Here is an 11,900-nt window from a genome sequence, read left to right as displayed (position 1 = left end):
ATCCACACAGAAGTGTTTAAATGAGTTGTTGATGGTGGGTCCAATAATTCAGAAAGAGCTTTACTCAACTCTTCTTAGATTTAGGCTAAACAAATTCGCTCTGGAAGCCGACATAAAAAAGAAGTATCGTCAAGTGATGGTAAATAAAGGAGATCGACGATACCAGTTGAGAGTGTGGAGAAAAGACCCGTCTGATTCCTTAAAATTGTGCAAGCTCAATACCGTTACTACTGCACCAGCACCATTCCTGGCCATATGTTAAATGGAGCCGAGTCATTTTTCGTACTTATGTCCGTTGGTTAAATAAAGCAAGGTCCGAACCATCCCATACTCCAAAAAACGCTCCTTCGATGGATAGTATCGGGAAAATACATGGCAAATTCATCAACTCCTCAACAACCGGTCTCTAGCCTGAATTGCCAAGAAGAAATATTAGAATCAATAGATCAAAATTGGAAAAAATTCTGGTCATTGGAAGAAGTTCCGTCTTCTAAAAAGATTATGTCGCCAGAAAAGGAGTTGTGTGAGGAACGTTATCGAAAGACTACTAGAATACTGCCTTCAGGTCGATTCGAAGTTAGACTTCCATTTAAGTCGGATCCAAGCGTTTTGGGCAATTCATTCGAGATAGCCAAACGCCGTTTTTTGTCGCTCGAGAGAAGATTATCTCGAGATCCGAACTTAAAGAAAATGTATGTGGAATTTATGGAAGAATACGAATGGGTCATAATAATAATACCCCACCAGTGTGACTTACGGCCTCAAAGTACAACGACCAAACAACGAGTCGTTTTTGATGCGTCCTGAAAGACATCAACACAGAAATGATTAAATGATTTGTTGATGGTGGTTCCAACAATTCAAGAGAGGTGTACTCAACTCTTCTTCGGTTTCGGCTAAATAAATTCGCTCTGATAGCCGGCATAAAAAATATGTATCGCCAAGTAATAGTGAATGAAACAGATACGCGATACCAGTTCATATTGTGGAGAAAAGAACCATCTGAGTCCTTGAAATAGTGCAAGCTCAACCCCGTTACATATGGCACTGCACCAGCCCCATTCCTGGCCATAAGGTGTTTGAAGAGATTGAGTGAATCCGCGAAAAATACATTCCTTCGAGCTGCTAAAGTTATTGGGTCTGACTTTTAAGTCGACGACAAATTAACGGGTGCTGGTTGCGTGGAGGAGCTAATGACAATTAAGTCTGAAGTAACTCAGGTTCTCCCAAACGCTGGGTTTGAATTGAGTTAATGTTTTTTAAACTCGCCTGAAGTTACTGCATCCGAGAGCACGGTTAAACCAATAACCAATGCGGACTCAGTCTGACAAAAACATTAGGAATCGTTTGGGTTCCTAAAGATGACGTGTTAAAATTTGAAATTGATATGTTAGTCGTGGGTCAAAAGGCGACTAAGCGGAATATTCTTTCGGTGACATCATAGCTTTTCGACCCTCTTGGCTTATTAAGCCCGATCCTTATTAAAGGAAAGATCCTGTTGCAGGAACTTTGGCTGAATAAGCTAGATATATATAGATAGCCTGCGTCTATATCCGTTGCAAATCTGCAGAAGGTAGTAAAGTCTCATTGTTGACTGCAAAGTCGAAAGTAGCGCCGCTCAAGACAAAGGCGCTCCTTGTCTTGAGTAATGTGCCGCTCACCTTCTCGCGGACCTCTGTCGCAAAATAAAACCTCTTATCAAAGCACCGATGGAACGAAGTGTATATTGGTCAGATTTGAAAGTTTGTCTTCATTCCCTTCCGTCGCCGTTGTCAACGTTCGTATCAAATAGAGTTGCTGAGATTCAAGAGTGGTCAGAAGATAGCACGTGGCGGCATGTACCAACTAAACAGAACCCGGCAGATATTGTGTCAAGAGGTGGAGACTTAAAGGAAACGATTGAATCTATCTGGTTAATAGGTCCATCGTTTTTAACAGAGCCGGAAGATAAGTGGCCAACGAGACCCGGTTTGATCCGACACCAGAGATTTTGCAGATGAAGGCAATCAATCTGGTTTACAGGTCCATCGTTTTTAACGGAGCCGGAAGATAAGTGGCCAACGAGCCCCCGGTTTGATCAGTCACCAGAGATTTTGCAGATGGAAGCAAAGAAGAATGCGGTCGGACTGACTGCAATGGTATATTTGCAACCTCATATTTGTTGGAAGTGATAGAAGTATTTTCCTCCCACTTAAAACTGCTGCGAGTGTTCGTTTACATGGTGCGCTTTATAAAGAAGTGTAAAAAATAGTAGTTACTTCTGATAATGTACCTTTACCTGTCGAATATCAAAAAGATTTTAATAAAATTGTCCAGATAGTCCAAGAACACATCTCTACCTCATATTTGTTGGAAGTTATAGAAGGACTTTCCTTTCACTTAAAACTGCTGCGAGTGTTCGTTTACATGGTCCGCTTTATAAAGAAGTGTAAAAAATAGTAGTTACTTCTGATAATGTACCTTTACCTGTCGAATATCAAAAATTTTTAATAAAATTATCCAGATAGTCCAAGAGCACGAGTATCAAGAGGAAATTAAAAATATTCGAAAAAATCTTGTTGTTAGCCCAAGCCTACAGAAGCTAAGTCCGTTTGTCCATGAAACCTCTCAGGCTGGGCTTACCTTTTCGTTGTTGCGGGTCGGGGGGCGAATAGCTAATGTTCCTATTTCGTACTATGCCAAGTTTCCAGTATTGTTCACGAAGCGCTCTTAATTTGTTCAGAGCTACGTCCGCGGACATGCATACGCTGTTTTAAAAGCAAGCCTCATCTGATGACTCAAACCATGGGAGATTTACCCTTAGAGTTCGTGCTGTCCGCCCATTTTCCATATGTGGCGTGGATTTCTGTGGCCTTGTTTGTTTGTTTTGCCTCTAAAGCAGTACATTTTGAAGTAATTTCCGATTTGTCAACTGATTCCTTTTTAATGGCCTTCCAAAAGTTCGTTGGGCGCCGATTATGACAACGCGACGAACTTCATTGAAGCGAGTCGCCACTTCGCGGCATTGCGGCACAAAATCGAAAGCGAAGCGGACGAGCTGCGGCAATACGCATCAAGAAAAGGATGCGTATTTGCATTCATACCTCCGCGGGCTCCGCACATTGGCGAGCTATGGGAGGCAGGTGTGAAGTCTGCAAAGCGCACCTACTTCTGAACTCGAGGTCACTGGGCCACTCATCGCCCCACCAGCACTGCGGACCCCGGACCAGCAGGGTCTAACGCGCGGCGATGGCGGCTTGTCTCATCAATCAAGCAAACGTTTTGGCAGCGATGGTCCCGGGAGTACGTCTTGGGCCTACAGGCGCGGTCGAAGTGGCAGCGGGAGCAGGAGGACGCCAGGAAGGGCGATCTGGTCCTGGTCGCCGAGGACAAGCAGCCGCCCTAACAGTGGATCACCGCCAGGGTCGTCGAGACTCGCGCCGGCGCGGACGGAAGGGTCAGGGTCGCCGACGTCAGGACTAGTGCAGGAGCAATCTTCAGGAGAGCAGTCCACAAGCTGGCGAGGTTGCCAGGGGTTGAAGCCTGATGAAGGCCTTCAACGGGGCCGGTGTAGAATTAATGTAGAAGATTAAGTTTGAAATTGTATTGAAGTCTAGTCTAAGCATAGGGCGGAGCGAGAGCGGATTTGTAATCGTGTAATTTATTGAGGGTGGTTTCTATCTGCTTTAGGTCTATTACATGGACTATTGTAGTTGTGGAAACTTGCAATTTCCCTATACCCTTGAAGATAGTTATTGTCTGTGCGTCGGTGAAGTTTGTTATCTCCATAAACCCATTTGCAGGTCTCAAATACAGCATCAGTAATCTGTAAAAAGTGTTTATTGTGTTTTTATATAATACTTTTGTGATACTTTTGGGATTTATTCAGCGCCTTTATTGAAGGAGTCATCGTCATCCCCATGCCCTGCACCTGCATCGATTTTACTAAAGGATTAAAGGATCCGAACTGCAGGTATTTGTGCAAAAAATTAAAAGTCGAAAAAGACAAATTAATATTCGTCTTTTGCTGGAATATTGCACCTTCCTTTCAATCCTTGGCGCATACGTACTTTAAAAATAGTAGAGCTAAAGTGAATAATAAAGTTATATATAAATTTTATTAAAATATTGCCAATACATATGAACAATTGACTGTGAACAAATTAAGACACATAAATTATTCTAAAATCACTGTCGCCCCCTACCCCTCATTCTCAATATTGTAAATATTTGCCAATAAAAAAGATAAAGTGCAGCAAAAAAATTATTTTATATATTTGTGCATAAATAATTTGGTACATACAAATAGCTGCACCGGTGAACTTATCGTTTTGCTGTATGTATGCACGTATATGCATTTTTGGCGCATTTTCTTCAACGGAACGCCAAGAGACGCGATACCCTACAATTTGGTTCGGTATATTTTTTTCGATATCACTGGCGAACAAATATTTAAATACTCAGTGCCTCGAGTATAGTTTTATTCGACTATCAATTAATGAATTAATTATTTTCGTTGATAGAAAATTAATAACTTTTTTTTTAATTATAAAAATTACTTTAAAATAAAAATTTTAAATAAAAGTAACTTATTAAATTTATTAATTATTATTGTTTTTATTGTATTGTTAGAAAAGACATAATTTTTAGAATGGAAATTAATAAAAACAAAATTAATTCCACGGCCCTTCATGATTTAAAATGAAGATTAAATGTTAATGTACGTACGTAAAGTACTTTAAATGTTAAGGAACGTTTGAAAGCTGAATCACTTCCTCTAAAAAAGACCGAGCTAGAATGCAGGCTTCAGGTTTTAGATGAGACAATTTCTAAAACAAATGAATTGCAAGACCAGATCGATCAATTAGACGAAATGGATGAATTTGGAGCCGAGTTGGAAGAATTAACAATCACAACCAAGGCAAGGATTATGTCTTTATGTAATGTCTTCAGTACAGCTGAGGACTCCCGCCTAGCTACTGCAATTTCTGCAGCCCCAACTGGGGCTAGACTGCCCAGTTTAGCATTACCAAAATTCAGTGGAAATTATTCGGAGATGTAATCATTTAATTTCTTGCCTCTCTGGTGAAGCCTTAGAAACTATCAAGGCTATCGCTAGTCTAAAAAGAGTCTACGATAACGAATGTCTCATCTTTGCGAACCAAATAAGTAAATTGTTCAGACTTCCGAAAATTTCCCAGCCGTCTGCGTCGTCGTTGAGGGGTCTCATCGACACTGTCTCATCGATTTATGGATCATTATTATACATAGGAGATGACACTAAAATTTCAAACTCTATAATTGTAGTTTTGAGTAGAGTAGATTCAGTGACCAGACAAAAATGGGAAGAGTCACATGATTATGAGGAATTGCCGCTGTGGTCCGATTTCGAAAAGATATTAAATCGAAGGTACCAGCATCTATCCGCTGAAGAGACTGGCAAAATAAAACAGGGGAAAACTGGGTTTAGCAAGCAACTTAATAGAACTTCGTTGGCTTGTTCTTCTACCAACGCCAAACCAGATTGCAGTTATTGTAACGCTAACAACCATATTTTGGCCCAGTGCAGTCCGTTCGCTCGCCTTGCTGTAATGCAAAGGTTTGAGTTTGTTAAGTCAGCCTCCCTATGTTTGAATTGTCTGCGAAAAGGTCACACGGTAGCGAAGTGCAAATCGAGCAGGTGTCAAATCTGTGCAAGATCGCACCATAAACTTCTGCACCGATTTACAGTGACCTAAAATAACTTAGCGTTACCACCACTCGCACAAAATCCTCCTCCAGCGTTAACGAATGATGGCCCTTCTACTTCACATTCTTTGATGTTCTTGCTTCTCCACACTACGTTATACCCCACCAGTGTGTCTTACGGCCTCAAAGTACAACGACCAAACTACGAGTCGTTTTTGATGTGTCCTGCAAGAAAGTGTTTGAATGAGTTGTTGATGGTGGGTCCAAAAATTCAGAAAGAGCTTTACTCAACTCTTTTTAGATATAGGCTAAACAAATTCGCTCTGGTAGCCGACATAAAAAAGATGTATCGTCAAGTGATGGTGTAACAAACAATGAAGTGGCATCGCTGAAAGTATCGGACGCGAGAAGGGGTTGCACGCCGGCTAGTGGGTGGGTTCTGAAACACCCCCTTCTCTCCCCTCGATGCTGCCTCGAGCATCATAAATTATTTCGATAAAGATGCGTGCGCTACCTCACGAACCACGTAGGTCAAACTCGGGTTCCCTAGAACGGTGTACATCTGGATCTTTTGGGGATCCCTAAGAAGGCACCTGGCATCTCTGAATAATATCCTTATTCTAGCTTCCTAAATATCCTAATACTTCAATATATATTCCTTCTTGCTACGCTTAACAATATCTTATCGCTAAAGATTTGCGAACTTAAATGTATATTCAATTTGATAGGATTTGTGGACTCGCGCTCAATTGCATGACGTATGATTTTAATTGCTAAAAGGGCTCCGCTACAAAGTCCGCATACGGAGGTGGGCCATGTTCGATTTATCTTTTCTCTTTCTATTTCTGTTCAATGCAATCAGGTGGTTGACTGTCTAACTGGTGAAGCCTTTGGGCCGGAACTCGGAACACTTGGAAAAATACTGATCGGAGAATTCCGCATCACTTCTGCTGGCTGGGCATAGATTGAAGATTATACACTTTTTATATCCGCGACGAGTCGTTGAAGCGCTTCCACTACTCGAGGCTGGAAAGGAAAATATACATGTCGGGACGACTATCGCTTATCCCGTTAACAATGCCAACACAAAACACTCAGCCAGCAGCAGTGTTCTATCTTGAAATTTCCGGACACTACTTCCTCTTCTCCGCTTTCGGCACCGTTAGGCCATTAGCCGGTCGAGTCTCTCCACTCTCTCGAAAAACAGAGCGCTTCTTGAAAGCGCCGCAAGCGCCCTGTCCCTGCTTCCTATTCTATGGCCGACGGTTAGTCTACGGCTGTTCCTCCGAATAACGGATAAACAAGCACTCCGTCCTTGGCTTCACTACTCCAGGATGACGCCTATTGTACGGCGGCTCCTGTGAGGTTAGGGCTGAACCCTATCCGAGCCTACAGCGAAACGCCCCTTAAAGCGTCGCGAACGCTCCTGCTGTTTCAGCTCCGGTCGAGCTCACTGTATTCTTAGCTTCAAACTCGGCTTCGATGTCCCTTTCCAGCCCCGCCTCGCGGTCGGTCGGATGGCGAGATTCGCGCCGCTTCTGAGACTCGCTCTGCTTCTTCTGGCCGAACGCCACAGATCTCTGCCTCCTCTGCGCGCGTTGCTCGCGCCACGCCTCGCTGCCACTAGGGATCTAGCCTGTACGCTTGTACCCCTGACCTAACGAAACGAAAACATCTACGTCAGGCTCGCACGACCATGACCTAACCTCATGACTCACCTCGCTTCTGCGATCGGCGACCTGCCTCAACTCAACTCTGCGTGCACCGTCAAATGGCCGCTTGTGGCCTTCCTTTTCCAGCGCGAAGATCCCTCAGCGGGTAAAACTTCGTTGCCGGCCTTCTTGAATTTCTGGATGTTTTTTCCTTGCTCGGCCGAACTTTCTCAATCCGTGGTTAAACACCAAATGAACGCTGCGGCCACGCGGTTTTCCAACCTACGCTTTACCCATGTTACCAGATCGTCAAAGCTCTCCAAGCAATGCGAAATAGGGTCCTACTAAGCGATCGGGCTGCCACGTAGGCTAACTCACCGCACCCTCCCTTCCCCCTCGAGCTGCTAATGGTATTGGGTCTTACTTTTACGTCGACGATATGTTAACGGGTGCTGGATGCGTGGAGGAGCTAAAGACAATTAAGTCTGAAGTAACTCAGGTTCTTCAAAACGCTGGGTTTGAATTGAGTAAGTGGTATTCAAACTCGCCTGAAGTTACTGCATCCGAGAGCACGGTTAAGCCAATAACACTTTCGGACTCAGAGCTGACAAAAACATTAGGAATCGTTTGGGTTCCTAAAGATGACGTGTTAAAATTCGAAATTGATATGTCAGTCATGAGTCAAAGGGCGACTAAGCCGAATATTCTTTCGGTGACAGCAAAGCTGTTCGACTCCCTTGGCTTCTTAAGACCAATCCCTATTAAAGGAAAGATCCTATTGCAGGAGCTTTGGCTTAATAAGCTAGATTTTGATGAGTCGATTCCACTGCATTTGGAATAAGCGTGGAACAAAATTCAGCTTGCCTTGTCACAGTTAGAGGATACCTCAATACAGAGATTTGTGATGAGTGAGTCAGTCACCAATTCAAATTCATGCCTCTTCAGACGCATCGATGAGAGCCTTTGTAGCCTGCGTCTATATTCGTTGCGAATCTGCAGAAGATATTACAGTCTCGTTGTTGACTGCAAAGTCCAAAGTAGCGCCGCTCAAGACAAAGACGCTCCCCCGTCTTGAGTTATGTGCCGCTCACCTTCTCGCAGACCTCTGCCGTAAAATCAAGCATCTTATAAAAGTACCGATCGAACGCAGTACATATTGGTCAGATTCTGAAGTTTGTCTTCATTGGATACGTTCCCATCCATCGTCGTCAGGGGTTAGCAAAGTGGCCAACGAGGTTTGATCCGTCACCAGAGGTGTTGCAGATGGAAGTAAAAAAGATTGCGGTCGGATTAACCGCAATGGTCTCCCCTTCATATGTATTGGATGTGATAGAAGGATTTTCCTCTCACTTAAAGCTGCTGAGAGTGTTCGTTTACATGTTTCGCTTTATAAAGAAGTGTAAAAAATTAGTAGTTCCTTTTGATAGTGTACCTTCACCTGTCAAATATGTAGAAGCTTTTAATAAAATTGTCCAGATAGCTCAAGAGCACGAGTATTAAGAGGAAAGTAAAAATATTCGAAAAAACCTTGTTTTTAGTCCTTGTCTACAGAAGCTAAATCCATTTGTCCATGAAGCTTCTCAGGCTGGGCTTGCCTTTTTCTTGTCGCGGGTCGGGGGGCCACTAGCTAATGATCCTATATCGTACGATGACAAGTTTCCAGTATTGTTGACGAAGCGCTCTTAATTTGTCCAGAGCTATGTCCACTACTTGCACGTGTCGAATTTTCATGTGGGTCCACGAGCAGTGGTGAGTCTCTTGCGACAGACAGTTTGGATAGTAAACGCGGAGGAAGTCTGCAGTCAGATAGTACGGTCATGCATACGCTGTTTTAAATGCAAGCCTCATCTGATGACTAAAATCTTGGAAGATTTACCCTTAGATCAAATACGTGCTCTCCGCCCATTCTCCATATGTGGCATGGATTTCTGTGGCCCTATTGAGACGACATTGAAAATTCGTGTTAGGCCACCCTACAAGTCCTACATTGCCCTTTTTGTTCGTTTTGCGTCCAAGGCAGTTCATTTAGAAGTATCTGATTTATCAACTTATTCCTTTTTATTGGTATTTCAAAGGTTCGTTGGGCGCTGGATGTCCGGAGATTGTGATCGAACTTCGTCGGAGCGAGCCGCCACTTCGCGGCACTGCGGCAGCAAATCGAGGGCGAGGCGGCTTTGCTTTCATACCGCCACGGGCTCCGCACATGGGCGGACTATGGGAGGCAGGTGTCAAATCTGGAAAGCACCTACACTCATTTTACAATTTTATTGTATATTTTATTTTTGTTTTTTTTTTGTTCTTAATTTTTTTTTATTTCACTTAATTTTCTTTTTTAAAATTATTTCACTTTGCTTTATTTAAAGTTTTGAAAGTAAAAATATTTTGAATCACTGAATTGGGGCTTGTGGAGATATTTTAGTCCCCAGATGGAATATTTCTTTTTTTTTCATTCGTCTGGTTGTCTGTTTGCACTACATTTTTCTTGGCAATCCTGAAAAAAATTTTATGTGTTTATAATTAAAATATGAGCAACCTTTTTCTAAAACTGTTTAATATACTTTAAGTTTACAATAAAAAATTAAAAAACTTTGTTAATTAAAAAATGTACTTTAATTACTTTAATTAACCGCTGGAAAGGATTTTTAAATATCTATTTCACTTTGCTTAAAACCAAACGTCATATTTGAAAATTGATAACGCAATCTGTAATATATCCCTTTTATCTGGTAAAATTCGTTAACTCAAGACATAAACCTATAAATGGAGCCAACCGTTTTGTGAAGCCACCTGTAAAGCTTGGTGTTTCGTACACATATATACCTATGTACTTACATAGATATGTACATTTGATGGGGTTTCTTTTTTAGTTTGTGCATGAATGTGTGCAATAAAAAACTTGAAAATATACAGTAGTAGTTGAAAGAACTTATACTTTATTTGAAAAAATAAAATCGAAACTTTGGCGGAGGAAGTTTTAGAGGATATTTTTGTCCTGATTTCCATATTGACTTGCAGTATTTTTGAACGCTCCGTTTGAGATAAACCTACCCGACACTATATATATTTTAATTCCGATTGCCATATCGGACTGTCCGATTTATATATATTTTAATTCGGTTTTCTATGTTCACTTACAGTTTTTTTGAACGCTCGGATTTTTTTAAGATAGAGCTATCCGGTTAGACAGTTAGACTCCCATGATATCCAAGCATATCCAGTTTGTGTCAAAATTTTCCCCCATTCACCCCCAAATTAAAATCTTACCAATTCCTAATTTATAACTACAAAACAAAATTCAGCTAAATTGGAAATATTTAATATTAGTTTTTAAATAAAAAAGGTTATTTTCAATAATACCAAATAGTTTTAGAAAAGTTATTAAATTTTTTAAGATTTGCAACCTTATTGTTAGACTCGTAAAGAGAAGGTCCAATAAATAAAATCAAGCTTAAAAAAAAAAAAAAAAAAAATTCCTGCTAACATTGGGAACATTGGAGTTTTTTTTTCGTCTAATTAAATTTACTAATCACTTAACCTAATTCTCTTGAATACGAGTCGATTTGTGACTGAACTATCCCGATCAGACATTCTGGTCAACACTAAAAAAAACATGTCCGTCTATCAGCCTGTCTGCCTATTTGTTTCTGCCCGAACTAGTCTCTCAGTTGTAAAGCTATCGAGACTATCAATTTTAATATCAATTTTGGTAACGAAATAATGTTATATAGGTATAATCTTATCTTCAAAATATGTAAAGCTTTACTAAACCAGGTGAACCTGCAAAAGATATGTTTTCAACATAAAAACAGTTTTAGATATCCATTAATTTTTGAAAATATGAGATTAAAAAAATTAACTCCTATTTAATTGAATAAAATATTGTTTAACTTTTTTTTTTTTTATTAAACTTTGCTTTTTTTATTGGATCTTCTCTTAATTTTGAGACTAACAATAAGTTTTCAAATCTTAACATTAACATTTAACTAACAGTAGACTAAGACTGAACTCTGGTTGAACGTTCCTCAAGACGGTCGCTGGGTGGGTAGGTCATTGCGACGAAGTCGTGATTGGTTGCTCAACCTTGTTAGACCTCTCGCCAGGTGGTTAGGGTGCGACAATAGCTTGCTAAAGTACTTTTCCTTCTGTTCTGCGATCACATCTTTGACTGGAAGAATGTTTAAGTCGCGATGTATGTTTTCGTTGCGAACGTACCACGGTGCCCCGGTGATTGTTCTCAAGATCTTCGACTGAGCTCGCTGGACTATGACAATATTGCTATTGCTGGCATTCCCCCATAACTGGGAGCCGTACATCCATATAGGTTTAAGTACCGAGTTATACAGCAGGACTTTATATTCAAGGCAAAGGGGAGACCGAGCGTTGATAAGCCAATGAAGGCTGCTGGCTTTAAGCTTTAGGTGGGTTCTTTTAGCTTCTATGTGCCGACGCCATGTGAGTCTTCTATCGAGGTGTACTCCTAGATATGTTACCTCGTTTGCTTGCGGGAGTAGGGTGTTGTTTAGCGTAAGGGGCGGGCAGTTTTGCCTATTCAAGGTGAACGTAACGTGCTTGCATGTTTTG

This window comes from Drosophila ananassae (genome assembly GCF_017639315.1).
Source record: "Drosophila ananassae strain 14024-0371.13 chromosome Y unlocalized genomic scaffold, ASM1763931v2 tig00000099, whole genome shotgun sequence".
Classification (NCBI taxonomy): domain Eukaryota; kingdom Metazoa; phylum Arthropoda; class Insecta; order Diptera; family Drosophilidae; genus Drosophila; species Drosophila ananassae.
The sequence above is the reverse complement of the archived record's forward strand: the minus strand, read 5'-3'. Positions refer to the sequence as shown.